This window comes from Physella acuta, unplaced genomic scaffold (genome assembly GCF_028476545.2).
Source record: "Physella acuta isolate Inbredline_101_S28 unplaced genomic scaffold, ASM2847654v3 ptg002401l, whole genome shotgun sequence".
Lineage (NCBI taxonomy): Eukaryota > Metazoa > Mollusca > Gastropoda > Physidae > Physella > Physella acuta.
In genome coordinates, this window is record NW_026733890.1 from 12,992 (window position 1) to 17,875 (window position 4,884).

The 4,884-nt window shown below is 29.5% G+C and overlaps 1 long non-coding RNA gene across 10 annotated transcripts; it reads left to right on the forward strand.

Annotated features, from left to right (window-relative positions):
• Positions 1–618: 618 nt before the first annotated feature.
• On the forward strand, positions 619–4,342 carry LOC131933203 (uncharacterized). 10 transcript variants are annotated; one of them, XR_009384884.1, is made up of 5 exons: positions 619–711; positions 2,980–3,097; positions 3,265–3,404; positions 3,804–3,868; positions 4,188–4,342. It is a non-coding gene; the product is annotated as an uncharacterized LOC131933203 (long non-coding RNA). The 10 variants fall into 10 exon arrangements; XR_009384880.1 differs by lacking the exon at positions 619–711 and adding an exon at positions 725–807; XR_009384882.1 differs by lacking the exon at positions 619–711 and adding an exon at positions 728–816.
• The last annotated feature ends 542 nt before the right edge of the window (positions 4,343–4,884 follow it).

Below are 4,884 nucleotides of genomic sequence, written 5' to 3' on the forward strand. Positions count from 1 at the left end.
TTCATATGTAGTTTATATATATATATATATATATATATATATATATATATATATATATATATATATATATATATATATATATATAATAGAAAGGAGCGGTAATAAGTTAGTAACGCCATCACACATTCGACTCGGTCTGGCGTCCTCTGACACTTACAAATGGAGCACGTGAAAAGAAAGCGGCCAGCGCCGGTCACCGCCTGATTTCAAATTCAGTCACCGTTTCTGATTGGTGGCTCGGCCATCCATCTCACCCAATGCACTGATTCAGCAGCAGCCCCCCCCCCCCCCCCCTCCATTTATTCAAGAGTGGTGCAATATAGATTGGTCAACAGCTGAAGAAAAGGGGAATGAACTCGTGACTTTTACGTATAAAACTGGCTCAGAGATGCATGGGCTGATGATTGTAGTTGTGCTTGCTCCCATTTATACCAGCTGTAGATTTGTATCATTGTACACCCCATGCGGATCATCTCAACGACAGAATCGTTGAGCCTCTCTCCGACTGTGTCGCTGAGAATAAAACCCTTTGGTGGTTTCTCAGTCAACACTGTCGTTGAAAATAAAACAATAATTAAACATGCTCTCCACAATTAAGAAAGCATAAACTGTAGGTGTTTTGAAGCTAATATTCCAGCCATTTTGTTTTGACGAGAGCTAGTCCAGATCTAGACTAGATCTAGATCTACTTGATCAACGATTTACACTGATGTAAAACCTACAGCCTACGTAAATCAAATCTACAAGATCAGGATTTACATTTAGATCTAGAAATCTACATTATTGACTAGAGAGAAAAAGTTAAAAGTATGCCTAGTGCGTCGAAAGTAAATGATAGAATCTAGATCTAGAAAATCTAGTAATTTTTCAGTAGCACTAGCTAGATCTAGTCTAGATTGACTAGATAGAAAGATAATTATTTCTGTGGCATAGCTGTCCTTTAGCATTTAGGATCTAGATCTAGAAGTCTAGATCTACTCAATTTTAAATCTCTTCTATTTCAAATTGTTTGTAGATCTATATCTACAAGATTAGGCTTAGGTCTAAAAATATACTAAAGTTAAAGCTACACAAGTACTACACATCATTCCTAAACTTAATGCCATTAATGGCTAAAATTCACTGAGCATTGTTGCACTTAAGACTTAAACGTAAGGCCTAAATAAATACTAAATAAAATTATTACGTTAGCTTAATTTTCGTGACAGCTTTTCTCTTCTTTTTTGCCATGCTTAATTTAAGTCACTTTCATGTGCTGGTAGCTTAAAATAAAACTTGTTTAGGAAGTTTATTTCTTTCTCCCTTTCATAATGCTGCAAATATGAGTAAGACGCTTATTATTATAATTAAATAGCTGCGATAAATAATCATTTGCATCTTTTTGGGGGTATTTCTTTTACATGAACTGTGAAATACGGTATCTCTAATTTTGCGCATAACTCAAAGCGAAATATTACTCGCTCAACTGCTCATATTTAAAAAATCTGGTATGTCGAGGCACTAGAATGTTGAGGTACCACAGGATCTACTATGTATTGAAAGAAAACATAAATTAATTATAGAATAATAGGCAAATATAGTAATAAAGTAGGCCTTATAGCTTTAGATTTTATTCAGCCTACTAATAAATAATTAAATAGGCCTAAAGTAGTACTAGATATTAGTTAAATCACTAGTATTGTGTAGGGTTATTTTTATTAAAAAAAAACAGATCACATCTTATACATTAAGGCGGGCGCAATAAAATAAAAATAATTTATTTAGGACCTAGGCCTATCTTTTGGAGATCTAAAATTCTAAATGAAAAATAAATTATTAATTAGACCAACAATAGGCATAGTATGCTAAATCTATTTTAGTATTTAAATTTAAGGCTCGGCCATCTACTAAAAATTTTATAAATGTCATAAAATGGCCTACTTAATTATAATTACTAATTACTATTAGGCCTAAGTTTAAACTAGAGATAGCCTATTTTATTAGTAGAAAAAGTATTAGTCATAGTTAAGATGGTATAGCCTTATGTAAATTAATGTAATCAGTGTTAGATATTATATAATATCGGAAAGGGGCCTAGCACTCTCTTAGTCATTAGTCTATTAGGTCTTACAAGTAATTTAGCCTATTTATATATTATAGGGCCTATAGGCTGTTATTTAAATTAGGCCAAAGGCTTATTAGGAAAAGGCTTAATAGGCTTTAGTTTTTAATTAGGCAACAAGGCAGAGGCTTAATGTTGCTTATAGATTTAATTTGAAATTATTATGATATACGCTACTCTGCGACTATCACTATAGACTGCTATAGAGTATATTATAGCCTAGGCCTATCTAAATAAAATAATTCAACTCACTTAGCTTACTATAATTTTTAAAAATGTTTAGTTAAGTATTCAGCTCTCTATGTCAGCTAAGGCCCATAATTGTAATTATCCTACTGTTAGATCTATTAATTATTTAATAATTAGTAGGCCTAATTATAGGAATTAGGTCTGATACATTAAGTCCTATACATTGGTCGTAGAGTAATACTATTGGGCTAGTAATTATATACAATATCTATACAAGCCTACTTATCGTTAATTTGGAAGTCTTTGCATTGACCTTAGTTTTCAGATGTAGCAGCCTAATTTTTATCAGATTATACCATAAAATCAAAAGTAGACTTGTAGATCTTTTTAAAACAAGGCATGAAATATTAATTTAAATAATATAAATTAAACAAATAGCCTAAATAACAACTACACAAAGTTAAAGTCATAATAACTTTTTATAAAGGTATCTTGAATTTCAACTGGAGGTAGTTTTGATAAATATTAGTATTCTGAACATTAAAATAGGTAGACTTAACATACATTTGTTCTGAAAACATATTTAGAAATTGGTTTTAAAAAATGAGGTTAGGATTGGGGGGATAACTAGTTGAGGATTAGATATGATATTCATTGTGTTTATCCATGTTGTAATTTCTCTTTTACAGGTTCATCCAAAAAAAAGGGAAGATCTGATTTTTACCAGTAATAAGACTACAGCATACTAAATGACACAAGATGTTCTTTCTCTATTACCTCTTACATTTGACATAAAAGTAGGAAAAGGTATGACAATTATTAATAAGCTGCTTTAAATTTTATAATTTGTTTTTTTATAACTTAATTGTACCATTTTTATTTCCAATAATGATAAATATAATTTAGTGTCATTTATATTTTAAAATATTTATATTATACTAGATATAATTTACTTCTATAATATTACTATCCAGGTTTAACAGTCTATGCCTACATAGATCTCCAGGACTAAAAGTACACAAAATGGCAATCAGTATATCACAAGTGTAATAACACATGCATCTAATCTGCTTCAGTGGCGAGAACTGGGTGAATCCTCTCAAATATTAATCAGGTAAGTTATCACAAGTTTGCTTTGGTTTATTTTGAACATGTTGATTGAGATAGATTTTTATTTGTATAAATATTGTATTTAAAAAAATATTTTACCTAGTAAAACCAAGTCAGTGGTGATGATTGATACAATATCATTATGTATTTTTTTAAATATTTGTTTTGCAAAATATGCTGATTTGCAGGAAGGATATATATATATATATATATATATATATATATATATATATATATATATATATATATATATATATATATATATATATATATATATATATATATATATATATATATATATATATATATATATATATATATATATATATATAAAACAGTATCATTTAGTGGTTTGTCTTACAAATTTGAATTATTTACTTAATCTGTCTTAACTGCTCAACAGGAACTAGGCATACCTAATGAGCGTCAAGCTGATACAGTAGATGTACAGAAGAGTTTATACACAAGGTAAATATTGATAAATTTTAAGTTTTCTTTTTTTAAGGATACATGTAGTGTTTTGGGAGAAAGGAATTAAATTATTTAAATTAGGCCTAATAGTTTATTTCTCTAGCTTATGTTTCACTTAAAATAACTTAAATTTTTCCCCCTTTATCACTAAAGCAAAATTTTATAGATATCTATGCCATGATTCATCTCATTCAATCACTTTTTTCTTGTTTTGTTTTGATGTATTAAACTAATTTAATAAACTAAAGATTTTTTTTTTTTGCTAATTTTATTATTTCAGATGGATGATTAAGAAAATCATTTTGTTTTGTTTCAGGAAGTGAAAAGTGATGTAAAAGGCAACTAATACTTCCATCTACCATAGTTAAACAAGAATCTGCAAATGGTGATAATTGCAATAATCTTGATATATTAATGTTTGGCTTTATAATTATATGCAATTGTTTCATAAATAAATTATTTCTCAAAATTTGATGTTTTTGGTTTTCATACTTTGTACATAAGATGCAAGTGATTGAAAGCTGAAAAGGGTTGTATGTAGTTATAGTATTCCCAGCACAAGTTGACATTAAAACAGCTGAAGCCCTTTAAAAAAAATAAAATAATCTAGGAATGCTGTTTCTATTAGCTGAGCATATATTTGGAAAAGAACTTAATTGTTTACCAGAGAATACTGTGACCCAGTTTGTACTCCAGGCAAAAAGTGTCTATGGTTAATATTATTAAGTTAAAGAAAAAAATATCAAACAAACAGGATAATATTAATAAGCAAGACCTCCACACTAGAGAAGTATGGAACGAGTGTTGCATGGAATTCAAATCAACTTTGATGTTGCTAATTGCTACACTGGCCATAATTGGCCTACATTGATTTTTGCTGAGGTAGGCAACTGTTTTTGTTTAACTTTAGATGTCGACTAAATAAAGAAGAAAACTGACACGCCAATACCAAAATCAAGAACTTGTAAAGTTCGTGGTTGCTAAACCGAGAAGTCCTGAGTTCAATCTCCCGT